General features: G+C 39.8%; 1 protein-coding gene and 1 long non-coding RNA gene across 3 annotated transcripts in view; one reads left to right on the forward strand and one right to left on the reverse strand.

Moving 5' to 3' along the window:
* LOC120801336 (inactive dipeptidyl peptidase 10-like) overlaps positions 1 to 18,108 on the forward strand; it is a 201,847-nt gene that overhangs the window by 14,130 nt on the left and 169,609 nt on the right. The window lies entirely within an intron of this gene.
* Positions 3,066 to 17,181, reverse strand: LOC120801338. 2 transcript variants are annotated; one of them, XR_005709087.1, is made up of 3 exons: positions 16,026 to 17,181; positions 4,116 to 4,281; positions 3,066 to 3,997 (listed from the first exon to the last, which is right to left on the reverse strand). It is a non-coding gene; the product is annotated as an uncharacterized LOC120801338 (long non-coding RNA). The 2 variants fall into 2 exon arrangements; XR_005709088.1 differs by lacking the exon at positions 16,026 to 17,181 and adding an exon at positions 8,508 to 8,668.

Here is an 18,108-nt window from a genome sequence, read left to right on the forward strand (position 1 = left end):
TCATTTCTTCTCCTTTACTTTTCCTCCTTTCTGTTGGCGGAGGGGTCAGTATTAACTCACTGACCACATACAGAAACACACTATTATTCCAAGATAAATATTAATACACTATCAAATGTCAGCTTGTTCTCATGGGGTTGGTTTTGAGTAGAGTGTTACAGAGCCATTTTTTGTTTCAATGTTTTGAGGGAAATTGTATTACAGGAAGAGCATGGAAATAACATGCATTATTATGAGTGCATTAGTATGCCAGCCTGGACTGTTTCCATTTCAAAACCCATGAGCCCCCTGATGAGTGAGAACAAAATTTGAATGTTATTATTCTAATCAGCATCAGCAGACTAACAAGCTAGTGCATTTGGGGTGATCCACAAGTACTGTGACCTCTTCTTGGATAAAGTTGGATATCAAATGTCTCATACATAGACATACACAGAAAATTCTGGTGAAAAGATTGTATGAGCTAATTACAACAAGTGAGGATTATATTCTAGTTCTAGTAGTTGACAGGGGGGGACAGGTCGCTGAATACAGTCATTAAAAGAAAACCTATTCATAATTTTCACCTGCTGACACTATCGATAGGAGTGTTTTATTTTTTTATTCCAGTGTCTGGATCCTCAGTATTCATGACAGTCTATATCACAGTCTATACACCAGCCTTCATAAATATTTTTTGAAGTTGGAGGTAGATTTGGATGCATATTGATGAGACTATGGCAATTTGAATAATAATAGTTAATGATGAAGCTTAACTTAAATTAATGTGTAACATCATTTAGCGGCTATTAGCAACATTTTGAGCAGCCTTTAGCTACTTTCCATTGAAACTAATTCCCATCACTGGCTAATGAATCAGATATTTTACTCAGAAGCTGATGAAGACTGAAGTGGAACTCAAAGGAGAATAAATATTGAACTTACATTCCTCAGGTGGACAAAAACGTAACTACAAATAAATGCGATTTCTTCTATGCTGAGCACCTTTGCCACAACAAATTTGGAAATTTTTACATTAATTGATATATATATATATTTGCTTTAAAACGGTCTAAAAATCTTTCATGAATTCAAAATTCTGTGTGTTATAGAATTTCCAATTATAAATACGAATGTCACTGACTGATTGAGTAATGAAGTTATACCACTGGTTGTCTGGACGACTGTTGGAGTTTACTGACTTTTCAAACCCTTTAGCAACTTTTTTAAAAACAGGACCTAGCAACAAATCTAGCAGCTCTTTTAGCTACTTTCTGCAGAGGAAAGTTGCCAGTGTTGTCCAGCGAGCACAAGGTCAGGCTTTCCCTCCACAGGCCCAAATCTCTAAGCCTCTAATTCAATTGATCGCACAGTAGCTGACAGAGACTACTTCTAACTTTCTCTCTGAGTGATCATTTTAAGAGTATATATAGGAGAGATGTAGGAGAGAAGCAAACAGATAAACGGCCTAAACCTGCTGACACCAGGCAGAATGCAAATATGAGGCAATGATGTCATGATTATGCTAATTAGTGTTTTACTTCATCTAGCGACATTTAGCAACATTTTTCCAGCAGGCTTTAGCTACTTTCCATTTAAAGTAGTTGTTTACAGAGGTTCCACAACAGTTTTAAACTACGTCCTCACATTGACCATACACAGTCCAGCCATATACTAGGTTTTGACCTAGTCTTGTTTTAGAGAACTTGACCTTTGGGAATGGCAGCAGTAGTTACCTACTCTCTTCTGCCTTCATATACTGTATATGTGTAACAACCATTGACCTGGTTGCAGCCAAAACACAGCAATCAGGCAGGGAATCGTCTGTTTCACAGCTTGGCAAATTGCTGTCCAGCTTCGGGACTTAAGTTTTTAAGTTTAAAGCTAAGGGGTGCATTTGTGCCGTGAATACATACACCAGTCAGCCACAATATTAAAACCATTTACCAGCTTTAAAACTGTGGCTGATCGGTGTACATATGCAGTATACATATTGTAAACCAAACACAGTATTCTCTTCAGCTAAACTGGAGGTGCTGAGGAGTTTGCCCATCTCCTAATATTGAAGTCGGATGACTTCCTGTTTCTTAGTTTTTAATGATTATTACCTGCGATTCACATGCGTCAAATTGCTGCTTTATGTGGATGTCACATCCCGTTCACAATAGCTGGTTGAGCTCTTGCCTTACACAGATGAAACACTTTACCTTACACCCACATTGTATCCCTTTCAGTAGTATTTCTTTTATGGTACTTTATGTGCAAACGCTGTTTTGATTAAAACATACATACACTTAATATTCTTGCAGGGACATTTATGAGCTGTGAAGATGCATTTAGATTTATCTTTATAATGGATAAAGAAGATTCAAACTTCAGTCACTATTATCTACTGGACAGACTAAAGTTAGCACGTAAAAAGGACTTTACAAGAGAAGTCAATGCAGAATAAGTTGAACCGGAGGGAGGAAATAGGCATTAGCATGTGTTGACATCTGAATGTTACTGCAGGTAAAATGACCAGTAAGGGGCCACCAGGCCACTTTCACTTTCAAATGACTGTCTCCTGGCAGTAAAAGACATTTATAAAGGTTTAATTCAGAAAGTTTGTGGCCTAAAAGGCATGCTTTGACATTTTAATTTTAGTTTGCCTTAGTTCCTTACAAGGCCAGTGTAGAAATTGTTGCAATGTTTCTTTCTATCTATCTATCTATCTATCTATCTATCTATCTATCTATCTATCTATCTATCTATCTATCTAAAACTCAATTTGAAAGAACACACGGGGCATTATTTTCCATAAAATCGACGCAAACACAAGTGCAATAGCAAGTACATGCTCCTGGCACATATGCGTGTAGTTTTGATCAATTAATTTTTGCAATTTTGCAATCTTAAATACTCTGAATAAACTTGTAGGAAGAATACAGGATCAGCAGGGGGAGTTGGGGCGAGCTTCAATGACCCATCACAAAGCAACAGAACACAAGAAATGGTCAAAAGGCATTGCAAAGTGTTGTGTCAATGGCAGACAATAGCTTTTATTTCGCTGCTGGAAGCACTGAGATTCCTTTCTTTGTGTGCAATAGACATACATTCCAATAAGGCAGCAACTAAGTTGGAATTATGCTTTTGCACCAATACATGTCAACATCTTTGCTAGCATACACTTACAAGGGGTTAGTGTGAGCCAACGTGCATGCCTCCCAAATCTCAACAAGGTGTCATAGTGACCTGTGTGACGAGCAAGCTGAGCGGTTAATCCAGCTCCTGTCAGGAGGTGGGTTTGAAATGTAAAAAAAAGTAAACATTACAAAAGTTGTATGGAAAAAAAAAAAAGCAATGTGAACACCTCTGAACAACATCTGAGCACATTTACTTACTGGAAGCCTGGAGAAGCCTTAAGAAGTGAAATGGAATTTCATGCTAACAGAAGTACCAAAATTGCGCTATTCCATCCAAACTGGCACCAGCTCAGAGGTGAGAAATTACTATTAAACAAGTGTAGGCAGAAAAAAAAAAAAACGCCACCATCTGATGAAATTGTTTTGCACTACTGCTGGCTTTGTACCAGTATAAAAACTGGGCCCATTGTCTACTTTCACACTTAGAGGAAAAGCAATAGTCTTGCACCCATTCAGTATAGTGTTTATTCTCCCTTATGCTGATTTTTACTGTAAATTTCAATGGTATTTCTAAGCAATCATGTTACAAATATGTTTCATTTCATTGCCAGCAAGCATCTGTTTTCCACCAGTGGTGACCACCCATCCCTATCTAAATTTAATGTTTTGTGCTGATTAAGGATGTCCAAGTGTATTTATTAGTAACTGAAATTACTAGACTCTGACCGCAAAATACTTCTGGGAATAAACTACTTCAACTGAGATGCAGAAAATATTCATTTCAGCATAATGTATATAAACATTTTTGTTCTTGCATGTTTACTCTACAGTAGGAAGATCAGTGGAAGAAGATGGAAGATGGAAGATGACTGTCACACTGTTGCCACAAGCTTCTGTAAATATGAATACAGATTTTAGTTTTGCAGAAAAACAAAATTTTGCTTAAATAAATTAAATAATGCTTAAATAACTACATCGGCAACAAGGTATTTATTTATTATTTGTCATTACATTGATGATTATGATTCATGATGGTTTAAGGCCACTCCTGACTTCCCACAAACAGGACTGGAAGTGAAGACTGCAGGTTAAGGTTGAGCAGATAGCCTGTAGTTGAAACTGACGTGATCCTCTCCTCTCTCTGGGGGCTGTGTGAGAGACACAGCTCCTCTCTCGGCTTGAAAACAACAGATTTGATTTGTCAGCTGTAGCCACTGTCTCCTGAAAGTCTGCTCTTTAAACAGAATATAAAGTGAACGTGTGTGTGTGTGTGTGTGTGGGGGGGTTTGGCCACCACAATTGCTAAAACTGCACCTGGTTGTGCAGATGCTTTCAGTCAGAGACACCTTTCAGCACCAAGGACAAGGTCTTTTTAGGGGCTCTGCAGGTCGGTCCTGAGCTGTTTTATTCTTTGTCCTTGTTCATCTGGCAGAAAAGCAGGGTGTTGATTGGTGCTGCACTTTGAGATTAATATTTGAAAACCTAGTCAATTGACAGTAGGTTTGAAATCTACTGAACTGCCCTAAGTGCTAAGTCATAAGATTTTTTTTTATGTTTCAATCAGCAACCCGAAAAACCACAGCTGACATATTGACAGGTTTAGAAAACAGGTTTAAATGTAATTTATATATGCGAATTTGCATAATATAGAACCAGGACTAATTGTTTTGGTTGTTCACCCTCTTCACCAGTCCTCATCTGGCAGCCTCAAAGAGTTTAATCGAACCCTTCACCTACTGTCACCGTTGTTTCACTTTTATATCCTGTAAAGAGAACTGGCCTTACACTGCTTCGAGGCACACAAATGTAGAATACATTTAGAGCATGTTGCAGTCCCTGACTGGATATTCACTGAATAAAACAGGCTGGACTCTGAAATGAATGTATTCCTCGTTGCCTTTGCTGTCGCCCGAGGCTGCCAAAGAAGTCTGCAGAGAGAGGAGTTATAGCTTAAGTGTGTTATGTGTATGCTCTGTGCATTTGTATGTATAAAGTGTTGTACCGATATGCCTGAGGAGGAAGCCAAAGCTCATCGCAGTAACACAGTAGAGGGGAGGGGAAGAGGTGTCAAAACATTAATGAACGGTTGTGTGTTCCTCCATTCACTGCTCCAGTGTGGTGACAGAGCTGCAATAATAGGTGCAGCGCATAATGAGTCGCTTCAAGAGCGTACACAGAAACACGCTCGTGCACGTGCACCTGCAGACACACACACGCTGCAGGAAAGCTGCTTAAGAGGATGGCTTGGACAGAGAGCCGCAGGCCCCTGTGGGTAACCAGAGGAAGTGACCAAGAGCTGGACACAACCAGTTGGACTGGATTCTGTTATTTTGTCCCTCAGCCTTGAACACTGTTTTTTGGGTGCAAATTTCACTCCCTGTATTTACAGACTTTTGGTATTTGTGCTGGACAAAAATGAACACACTATTTTTTTTCTACTGATGCCTTGCAGGTTCAATGAGAATCAAGTTTACACTTGTATGTACTACACCTCCACAAAATAGCCATATGCCTGCACTTTATGTCTGACACTGACAAAACCTTTGGACTTCTTCTGCCTATTTGGCTTTTATATGATACCAAACTAACTGCCCGACTTATAAGTAGAAGCAACCTTAAATATTGTTACAAACTCACTTGAGTACTGTATGACAAAGTTAGGTTTAAGTGGTGCAGGTGGTGACTGACTGAATCAAGTTTTTCCCTTGGGGCTTACCGTAGCTGAGGGCGCTCGCTGCCGTCAACATGCCGAACTGCAGCCCATATGCGGGCTTGGGAGTTTCGGGGCTTGTCAAATTCATTCATGTACCACAATAATCTCAGTGTTTATTGGCCTGTTAGTGTATTACACCTGTTTCCAGATGTTGGAGAGGTGCCCTGCTGCAGTTTGGTTAAGTTACACAACTTAAATGCTTTTATCAGCTCCAGTTTTTTATTATTTTATTTTATTATTTCTGCTACTTTCATAATACATCATGGCAGAGTTTTTTATTTACTGTAAAAGTATGGCATCAAACCAACTGACACAGTAAGTTAAGTAAAAACACTTCCTGATTTCAAAAGTTAGCAGCTTTATGTAGCCTGCTGCTTAGTATTTGAGGAGGAAATTCAAACCTCTTGTGGCCTGAAAGGTGTGCAACATCCATTACTGGAAAGCTGGCAATACTCAAAATGTTCGATGCATGTAGAGGTCCGAATGATTAATTGGTACCATACATCTTCCAGGACAGTTTTGAATTTGAAATGTATGAATCTGCTATATCTAGCAGAATTCAAAACTATTTTTAATTTCTATTGTAAATGACTCCATTGTTAGAATTATGATCTGTTATTAGTATTGTTTTATGTTGTATTATTAGACTGTAGTATTAGTATTTTTACCTCTGTGTCTACAACTTTTGTGCTGCCGTCTTGGCCAATTCTTCCTTTCAAAATAGGTTTCCAAACTCAATGTGCCTTGTCTGGTTAAAATAAGATTTAATACATTTTATTTTTTTGCCTGTACTTTCACAGGTTGTCAACACACATCAAACATTTGTAAATGAATGGTTAGAGGAGAGTGTCAGTGTTACAGTGATAAAAAAAAAACAATGTTAATTGGACATTCTGAGCCGAAGGGAGGTAAATATATATACATATTGATAAATATTGAAAGCAAATATCCAAGAAAATTTTTTGCTCCTAATAATTTCATTTTTGGTATTTCTATTTGGGATAAACATGTTTTGGTGCTACGGTTCCCATCATGCTCTTGATGATAAAAACAGGAAATGAAATGCCATGTGGTGCCATGTGGTCCTTGAGTTGTAAGACCTGCCTCAGCCTTGTTTTTTTAGCTTGTGATTCTTTACATTTTGGTGAAACTGCACCATGAAAAGTCATGTTATGTTAGCTGCTGCTTGCTCTGTAACCACAGATACACACGCAACGATTAGCTGGATTGCTTTTGATAATGAAGAAAATGTATAAACATGATGAGACAAGATCTGGAGTTATGAAGAGTATCTTTTTGGTATGACTTCTTCTTCATCAACACTCATAGCGGTGGACATCACTGGGAAAAGTAAATCACTCTTACTCCTGCAGTGTATGTATGATGTGCGTGTGTTTGTGATTTGTGTGTGATTTGAACTAGCTATGAATATGAGGGAAGGAGTAAGAAGTTTTGACAGAAATTGTGTCAATCAGGTTTAGATAAGACTGAAGCAGGGCTGTTTCTGGCCATTTTGGTGTCCTAGGTCAAACGCCCTCAGGCTCCCCTAAGGGGATTGGTCTTTGCAAAAGCCAAATTTTTTTATTTTTTTTTACCACAATCGAGTGTAATGTTCTTCAGTGGTTTTCCTTATTGTGTCTCGATTCAGGATATTGACATTAGCAAATACTGTAGGTTGGTTGGGTCTTCGTGGTTTGTGCGACATAAGATGACACAGCATTTGATGGGTTGGCTTTTGATTGTTTGAGCTCTTTTAGGTCAACTGGGTGTTTCAGGTCTCTAAAAACAGCAATAGCCAAAGTCAGTTGTTTTTTTCTGTCCGACACTTTGCTCTTGTTGTATTGAGAAGTAGCCTATTTGGGATACTATCTAATTATACAGTGTCTCTACAAAATAATTATCACCTTGGAGTGAAGTGACTGAACGTTAAAAACTGACAAAACAAAAACTCACGCATGTCTATTCCAGACAAGATAATCGCTCCCCTTCCATGTGCTCAAACAAGGAAATTCCTCAAAAAGCGAGCCAGTTCACGGTGCAATAGGATTTAATGGCGGTAATAATCTGTAGCAGCACAGCCTGACAGGTGATGCAATTTCCTGAGCATTTGCTTTTCTTCTAATCTGGCTTAAAAGGATGTGAAGCTTTGGTTGTGCTTTAATCTCGATGAACAGACCACAATCCCTTAGTATGCTCATCGCTAAACTTGATATGACAGGGTACTCAGCAAATTATTTACTTGGAAAAAGATTATTCTGTGCGCTGAAAGGTGATGTAAGTTTAGCTGAAGATTGTTTTGCCAGCGTACTGCTCTGCGATGTTTTCGGGGCTGACAGGGACACAACGCTGGCGTTCATTGGTATTCTGGAGCCGCTCTGCCTGTCTTGCTGTACAATAGAATGCATAGACTTTGTGACAAAGTTGATGAAGCATGCATTTTCGTCATAGTGGCAGCATTAAGCAGCAGTGGCAAAACATGACTGTGTGAGGACATAAGTAGTGCAAGCACACAAATTATGCAATGTGTGTTAGACAGATTGTAGTACATATGTGTTTACTTGTCTTTGTGTACCTCTATATCTCTGTATATACTGTATCTCTGTGCATGGGCGCGTGTATGTACTGTCAGCTCTTAAAAACAAGTTTAAATCACTAGCATGTGTAATTTGCATAATATCTTATACACTCACCGAGCACTTTATTGGGAACACCGTACTAATACTGGGTAGGGCCTCCCTTTGCTGTCAAAACAGCTTCAATTCTTCGTGGTATTGATTCCGCAAGATGTTGGAAACATTCATTTGAGATTCTGGTCCGTGTTGACATGATTGCAACACATCATTTCTGCAGATCTGTCAGCTGCACATTCATGGTGTCCAACTCCTGTTCTACCACATCCCAAAGGTGTTCTACTGGATTCAGGTCTGGTGACTGGGGAGGCCACTGAAGTTCAGCAGCTTGATATATATATATGATATAAAGAAAAACATGTCAGCATGCATAACACATTTATACATGTTATCATGTTTTCTTTTCCTCTAAATAGTTAATTGTTCATGAATCTGATATGGTTGTCTGTCATTTAGTCTTCTAAGCTCTTAGAATGATGAAAACTGCCTGGGGCGTGTGTGTAAACACCACTCTGCTTGTGAAGATGATCGTTTTTTTGAAAGCAGTCTTCACTCCACGTTTCAGTTGTCGTGGTTTATGAGGATAGGATGCATCTTGTGTATTGCTGAGCTCTTCTAGTGACCTTCTCCTCTAGCGCAAAGCTGCTGCACATTTAACTCGGGGAAAGACTCAGTGGGACTACTTTGGTGAAGAAGTGATACTGTAATGATTAAATGGCTGACTGCTGAGCTGGGTTCAGTAGTGGTGGCAAGCTGTGCCCTGTCTCCCACAACCCATAATTAATCCATCTGAAGAAGGGCAAAGAATAGTGATTATTCATGGATAGTTTATGGCACATTCAGGGGGTTGCTACAGTACTTTCTTCATCCTGTCATGTTTTCTTATCCTCTTAAATAGGCCTCTGTTTGCTACATGTGCATTCACCCTGTGAGGAACTTGGTCAAAAGGTGGCAGCTCTTGGGTGGTGCTCTGGGCTCCAGCTGCATCGATCATGCAGCTGCAAAATTGTTGAACATTCATAGTATTTTTCAAAGCTTCTGGTACTGCCTACAATAAGGATACAGAGTAGATACAAAAAACATTTGTAATAAAGAGGAAAGTAAGAAAAGATTTGAGCATAGATCCTAATTATGAATTTAACTCTTCTCTGTTGCAAAATTTATTCCTATTGAATAGGAATGGAACAGTTTACGTTCTAGTCTGTGAACATCCACTATACAAAAGTATTATAAGGGTTATTTCTGCCATAACTTTTCATCCCTTTTGCACTTACAGGGCAGAACTGTTCACGTAACAAATCACGTCAGTAAGTATGCAAGAAAATGCAGAACTCTGGCTGTTGATTGGCAGAAAAAAGGCCATTTTCTCTTTTTTAGTCCGCAAGGTTGTTGACTAGGAAAGACGAGCAGAGTCACCTTGGTGGCTCAGCTTTATAGATGAAAGATAAGATGAGTCACACACTGTTTGTCACAATGTGAAAATTAAATTTCCGACATCTTGATCTCAAGGTCCTCGTTAAGACACAACTTTATAGCAAATGAAAGGGCCACTGGGGACTTGTGTAGCTGACCTATTTGAATTTAGTTCAGGAGATTATTCAAGTCTTGAGAGTTGTCAAGTACCTCGATTATCATGATGGAAACCAAATAGTGCATTGCTTTGATTTTACACATCAGTCGCAGCTGTCACAAGGAGTATGGAGTACTACTACTGCATGCCAACATACAACATTACAACAGTTGTATGTTGTATGTATTGTGTGCCTCTGGAGGAGCTTTGTTGAGTCAGATATAAAAAAAACCCAGTGATATCATCAGGGTTTGGAGACTACGAATTATACCAGAAGGCCTGTGTTACAAACTGGGTGCATGGAGCTTGGAAGACATGGGGCATTCACTAAATAGGGACAAATATACAGTATAGGCAAAAGTTGGCATGGCCATGTACATGCATATGGTTATGTGTATTCGAAACTGGGTGGCTGCATTCATGGAAGCACATGTTCTGTCTATACTGTAAAGCAAGCAAGAAATAATACTATTGTGTAGTTACTAGTACCACAGCCTATGTTACTTATGTGTATTTATTGTTTTTTAAATCTTCTAACATTTCTATACTGCTTGAAGTAGTTACCCTGTACTGTCTTTATATATCTGGTGTTGTTACAGCCACTCATCAGCCCTGGTGTGGACCTGTTCTATAAATGTCATGCATTCCCACAAGTAAAAGGAGTGAGACTTATATTCCTTGTCCTGTGCATTCCTTCCTCTCTTTGTTAACTGAGGCTAAGGATACTACATTTCTTATCTGGATATATACGGATGTGTTCACACAGGCACAGATAGTGCAATCTCAGCGCATATCCCCACCCACAGGCTATGCACTCATACTGTAAAGAATTGGATTTACACCAAAAATAAAGTAGATGTGAACACAGATAGTGATTGTGCACATGGATTTGTTTATAGTACTGTACCCTGGGTGTCTGCATACATGGCCAGATTCACACGTTTGTTAGTGAGTATGGTATACATATCATTTTGGGCTGCACATGGGGACCCTTGCTGATATGCGAATGTGAAAATTTGCACTTAATGAAAAATGCTATTGAGTTGCATCATGGGAAGTACTGAATCCAGTGTTTTTCGAGCTCTGCCCATACTAGGGACTAATAGTCGGAAACTCTTGCTCTCTGCTGCATCAGGTTTTGACCATCCGCTTTATAATCTATCTGTCCCAAGTACCTCAACTTTACGGAAGTGCAATACTAAATCCCTGGAGTACCCCCTTGCATATGAGCAGCTGGCATGGATTACTGTATGTAAATAGAAATGCCAAAACATGTTATAGCCCAAGGATCGACTGAAGACCAGCAGGTGTACCCTGCCTCTCTTTCCCTACATACTCAGATGGGCTCCAGGCCCCCAGCACTCTAAGCTGTATAGAGGATTGACAGATGAATTTTTCACAAGAACATTGTTACCTTTGTCTGAATTCTGTTCCCTGAATCTGGAAAAGAATGAACATTTTAACTTGAACCTTTTTTAAGTCTACGGAGACTGTATGTCCTACGCAGAATTGTAAGGAAAGATAACGCTAACTCATTTTTTTTTTCTTGGGCAGTGAAGAGAGCTAAAATATTGTCAGGTAGCTGGAAAATAAGTGCTGGTTACTAAAAGATAAGTAATAATATCAGTGAAGCATACAGCATATTAAATGTTCGAAGTAAAATAATTTAAATCCATGAAAATGAATTTTAAAAGTGTCAACATATGATGGTTACTAGAAGGGGAAGCAAAACCAATTAATTTCCAGGCACTTCAATTAGAATTTAAGTAGAATTGAAGTAGAGTTGGGTACACTCTGGTTATTGTGGGGGTTTGTGTGATTCAGTCGCAAAACATAAAAAAAATATTAACTCTACTCCCACATCTCACCTACTTATTCACACTCAGTCAAACCACTGTGAATAAGCCTCACACTATGTAACTTCAACTAAAATTCAAAGAGAAGCATTCTGTCGTCACCCCCCCACCTGCAACTTTATGATTTATAGTTGCCAAGGCTTTGACTTATTTATTTATATTTTCTCAAGATAGCCGATCGTAAACCAAAAAGGCGAGGGGAGAAGGAGGAGTAGAGAAGCAGCTTGATGAATGGTCTGTGGAAAAAACAGACACCTGATAGGCCATTCTAAGGGGTAAGAGACTGATATTGGCCAGAAAATAAAAACGCCTCCCTTAGCTCGATTACACCTCAATCTGTCTCTGAAAGGACTGAGAAGAATGGAAGCGATAGTTCCATTAAGGGGCACAACCGATTCTTTTCAGTATCTTTCCAGAAAAAGTGTGTCTTCGTGTTGCTTTTTCTGAATGTCAGTTGTATCTGTTGTCACTGCTTCTGGGGCCGACAGTTAATAATGGAAACCTGGCAGGGATGAATTGGTTACCAATAATCACTTCCCTCCTGGATTTGCTAATTACCAAGTTTAGACAATTGAATATATAGACCAGACAGAAGTTCTAATCTGGGTCTTCAATTGCTCTAAGCCTTAGCGGAGACAGAAAACAGATATATGGGTGGGACTGTAAGAATAGCTTTTTTATGTCCTGCTTGAACAAAGGAAATGAGGAGCTAAATGGGCCTCCCATTGCTTCATTCCAGACAACCTTGCTCTGTGTCTGTGAATGCTGTTTAGTTGTTCCTCTTTCTATTCATATTAACAGAACTGCTGCTGACATCAACTGTATTAAATATAAACCTTCTCCTGAATTGTGTGCTCTGAATATCCAATTCTGTCCTTCAATCATGGGCTCCTGTGCAATTTCATCTTTGTGTTTAGAATTATTTTTGCGAGCTGCACAAATGAGCAAAGGTGATGCTGAAATTCTCACATGATATGCAGACCTTCAGTGATGATGTATCCTTTCAGACAGGATAAATACAGAGTAAATATAGAATGCACCCCTGCATATGTATACAGTGAACGTCGCCCTGTAAGCAGCAATGGTCCCTCACTTCAGGCTTCACTCATTACAGGGTGCTAGAAGATCTGTGTTGCAATTTTTTTGTGAGAAAGTTGTACACAAGGGTGATACAAGCACCCTGCTCGTGCATTTCCTCCTGATGGCCAGCAGAAGTCAGCATTGTTCAACAAAAAAAGGGTTAGTATTGCTCTACAGTGGGCAATAACTACAGAAAGTAGAGTTTTCATGTTGGCCTGACAGAAAGCCTAAAAATGCCTTTTTAGGCTGAATATTTTACTCAAAAAAAAAGCAACTCCATTATATTACCCATGCATTCTTTTGAATAATCTCCAGGGAAGACAAGGGGATAATATAGTATCTATAAACAAACTGTGTTCTTTCTCTCTTGTCATTTGATACACTTTGATAGTACGTTATTTAAATTCTTGGAGTATTTATAGTTAATTAAGATTAAATTGATTTCTGTTTTTTCTTATGTGGCTGTCTGTTAGACTGCCTGTATTATATTGGAATTAAAATGGTCCTGCGCACTTAAACATGTTCTTTGAGCTGTAAACTAAATGATATGACTCTACTGTGATGAAGCACATCGATGCTGGTGTAGATATTGACTTTTCTTACCAAAGTTATAAAAATCTGCATTTCATGGCTTGAAAGTGACTCAACATGTCATCTATGGTTTTAAATTATCCTGAACCTTGCAAGGCCAGTGCTGACATGGAGCCAACCCTTGAGGACTCCTTTATGTCATTAAATTTATAAAAAAAAAAAAAAAAAAGAATGTTTACACCATCTAATCAGAGGTGGGGGGCCGACCTTTCCCAGCACCCATCCTTGAGTGGGAGTCTCTGAAACCGTGTTCATTTTCAAATATATACTGATCGAGACTCATCATTCACAGTAAGTTCAGGAGTTCTATTTTTTGCTAACCCTCTACTTAGTATTTTTCAATTTTGGCGCGTTGGTTTGGACATGTGCTGTAGAAGCACCACTGGACTTTTCCCTATTGACTTTGTAGCCTTTGGTTGCCAGCAGATTCAGTAGGGAATGTGTAGCCGAGAGGCAGGCTTCAGCCGTGGGAGCTGCCAGGAGGATGTCACTGACATATTGAAGGACAATAACCTCGTGTGGGAGGGACAGAAGTGTCAGATGTTCCTTGACGACATGGTTGAATAATCCAGGGCTGTCTCTGTGCCCCTGTAGCAGTCTCTTTATGTGTATGTTTGTCCCATATAGGTGCCAATTGTTGAAAGGACTACTGTGTGGCTTGGTGAGGCCTGCTTTTACACTTGATGCCGCTGGGGGCGCTGTGGGGGTGGCAGGCAGTCCTGGTCCTGCCAGCCCTCCTTCCTTCCGGTCCTTTTTTGACCTGTGTTGTCTTTTTCCGGCTGCTGTTATTAACCCACAAATGGCCGCTGTGACCTCCTCACAGTCCCTCATTTTCTTCATTCGTCTGTGTGTCGGGCCCCAGTTATGTTTTCCTGCTTTTTCCCAATCTGCATAGGCCTCTCTATGAGCAGCAGCCACCACGGTTATAATGTACGTAATTGCTTGGGGTGTAGGCAGCGCCCCTTCCGGGTCACTGGTGAGGAAGCCTTGTTTTTCCCACTTTTCCCATTGCTCCTTTTCTAGCCTGACTTTTCTCTTTCTCCGGTGCCTTTCCTTCCATTTCTCTCATTACCCAGTCCTTTCACTGCCCTATATTTGTTATATTTTCCATTTTAGTGCTCTCAACTTTTCTTTCTCAATTTCGTTTATTGTGCAGGACTTCTAGTACTATGAAAAGGATAAAATATCCTATAAGAAAAAAAAAAACCCAAAGCTCACAAAACAAATAACGTCCTCTGACAATCATCAACTGAGCTTAGCCTCTATTCTATCATTAAACCAGCTGGGGGCGGCAGAGATGGTTCCCCTCTATCACTCTTTAACACACTGATTACGTCTATCATATGTCACCGGAGGCAATGGCTCAGATCTCAGGGGTATACACTCATCCCAAGCACTCATATCACTAAGACCATCACCATCTCACCACTTATTCCAGTTATTGCGGTATAGTTTTTAACAATATGGGTTTATTTTTACTCGCTATTTCCCCGATGGCCAGTCAGTTCGTATGGAGTTCACCTGAGCAACTGACACAGACACCGTCACTATATTCTACACTGCTTTGCGAAAAAAAAATAAAAAAAACTCCCCTTAACGGCCAGTCAGTTTGTACGGAGTTCATCCGAGCAACTGACCCAGACATTGTTAATACCTTACCCTCTACTATCCCACAATTGTAGCATGCATTTTTTTTTATTTTTTAAAACAACACTGCAAAATACATATCAACCCAACACTGCAGATGACAATACACCGTTTAATCCTTGCCCTACAAACTACAGCATTCTAAGGAATTTCTCGGGTTCTCTTTATGTCTACTTCTCACTCTACTTTTATTTTGAAACTCACTCCCCGGGCGTCACAGATTACACAATCAGATCATCAGTGAAGGCCTCTACACGTCTGTATGGTGTTACTGACTACCTCTCATCTGTGAGGACCTTTCATGGGATGTGCGCATATCATGCCTGACTTGCAGCAGTAGTAAGCTCAGTCCTGCAGCTTGAGCATTTAATGATTCACTTTCGAATTACCCAGAACAAACCTTGTAGAATTGTGTTAGGACCACAGACTCTACAATTCTGTGATAACCGTACCGTTTCTTTTATCATTAACTCTGCTCAGGATTTACGAGGCCCTCTCTATGCTCCAATTCCTATTCGCACAGATTATCGTGATTTTAAGCCACGAGTCAAGAATCTTGCGATCTTTTCATTCCATATTTCGCTTGGCTTATGGCCGCGAGTTGCAGTTTCTCTTTTCTTGTCTCTTATTCTCTTATCTTGTCTCTTATTCTTGTGTTTTAATTCCGGAAATTATTTGAATCTCTGGTTTTATGTTTGCTTACACAACTTTAATTACTACTTTTATACTTTTGAATTTCTACGCCTTGTGCATCCTTACCTCCTCTCCACCCACTGAAATTTAGTAATGTGCAATACACAGAACTTCGGTCTTTAACAACAGGCTTCTGCTTACCTTTTTCTTTGAGTGCTCTCTTGAGTGGTAAGGGGTCCAAAAACTCAGGCTCTGTCCCGCTGAAAATCTTCAGTTGCGGACTCTGTCAAATCCTCCTCTTTCACCAAGATCCCGTCGGGGTCACATGTTTTGTCGGCGCATTTGTTGATTTGGGAAGAGAGTCCAGGAGATTAGTTATTTCTCAGTTTAACAATTTATTACAAACCAGAAAATCAAATTGAACATGTACATGGACCTTTTTCTATTCAGAAAACCACAGTCTGCAAGCAGTTAGCTGTAGTCAACTTCCTAGAAAAGAGGTGTCTGACTTAGCGCTACACAGGCTTTTCAAAGGGAATGTGCATCTATCTGATTGGTCAAGAACGTTGGGGAGGCGCCATGGCTTAGGCTTAGCGCTCCCTTGGCTGGCGGATAAGTTGGTCCCTCCTTTCTTCCACAGGCTTCCACCAGTCATGAGAGGCAGTGCCCTAAACAGGAAGAAACCCTGCACTCCCTCACGTGTAGCTCGTTCTGAATGTTTTGTTTTTCTCTTATCCATCTGACATGACCCAGTATGGGTGTAGTGCAAAATAGTGTTGTATATGATCTTCTTTCCATATCTATCTCTTTGCACAACAGAAAAAGTTCTTACATGAGTAATCAGATATCGCTTTTATGTTTGTGGCATGGTGTCCATCAACTTTCCTCCTTAAAACATCGCCTACGGAATGGCCTGTTTTCATAAGCCAATGCCTCTCTACGTACATACAATAAACTCTGTGTGCAAACTGCATATATCTTTGGTATGCTCTTTATATTCACATGATTAATAAAAACAGCTAGATCTAACACTATCAAATGTTTTTATCTATGAAGTAAAAAAGGGGAACGGCTCCAGTTTCACGTATTTTGACCGTGGTAACTGTTGTACTGTAATAAACTATGGTGGAGGCTGACTGAAAAACTAAGCAACTTTGCAAACCATGTCAGAAAATCATAAAGTAGCCAACCATGGTGAGTGAAGCTATGGTAAACTATGGAACACTTGTAGTTTATTAGATGGTGATGATGATATCAAAAGGATGAAGGAGAGTCTGCTGACAACGTCTTGATTGCATATAAAGGTTTATTACACAGTGAGTACAGCATCAAAACAAGCATCCGCAGGTCTGCTTGTGAGAGGGGGTAAAGCCAATGAACCACTCTGAAAATCAGCCTTGGCCGCCGACTCTTATATAAGAAATGTCACTAACATATGGTTTCAATCACAAAGCATTAACTCCCTTTTCAGACTGGGAGGCATCCTCCTAGGTCCCCCCGACCTAGGGCCTCTATGAGAACATATAAATTTAGCTCTGCATATTTAACCTTACACCTCACACTCAATAAAGAAAAGGTCTTTAATAAGGAATAGTACACAAATAGATAAAATACTTTGGTTAACAGATTCCCACTGCTTGCCTTGCCTTTTGTATTTTGTTGTTTAGACTCTGTACACATTTCTTTACCTTTCCTCCTCTATCTCCTTCACCCTTCTTCCTATCCAGTCTCCCTAAAGGGATTAAAGCAAAAAAAAAAAAAATCTTCTGACTGAATTTGTTTTCTCAGGCCAAGTCATATTCCCCATCTACAATTTGTAAAACCAGTTACAGAGGTGGCCCACATTAGCCCCCAATGCCTGCTACACAAATATTATATATGTTAAATTAAAAACGATGCACTATGTTTGTAGATCACATGGTAGCCTACATCCACGTAGACTGCATGCCTACAGATCAGCTTCCCATCACCTGGTAGTGCGACTCCTACGTCCCGTAACCCCACCCCTGATTCTAACCCTTGGTTACTTCCTGGCTTGAAAAGACGTTTGTGGTGATGTTGTGGATTCACTTGACACTTGCTAGAGTCTGGGCGACTTTTACTCAGCAGTCTTCTCTAAATCTAGGCAAACAAGTGGTTAGTAGTAGAAGAGGAGTGATGAGAAGCTGCTGAAGCGAGCAGCCAGCCACCTCTGTTGGCCAAACAAGCTCAGTGTGAGATGTTTCTGCTCTACAGATTGGTCTGGTCTTTCTTTTCGGTCAGTTTTTAACTCTCAGACTGAAAC

This window comes from Xiphias gladius, chromosome 16, assembly GCF_016859285.1.
Source record: "Xiphias gladius isolate SHS-SW01 ecotype Sanya breed wild chromosome 16, ASM1685928v1, whole genome shotgun sequence".
Lineage (NCBI taxonomy): Eukaryota > Metazoa > Chordata > Actinopteri > Istiophoriformes > Xiphiidae > Xiphias > Xiphias gladius.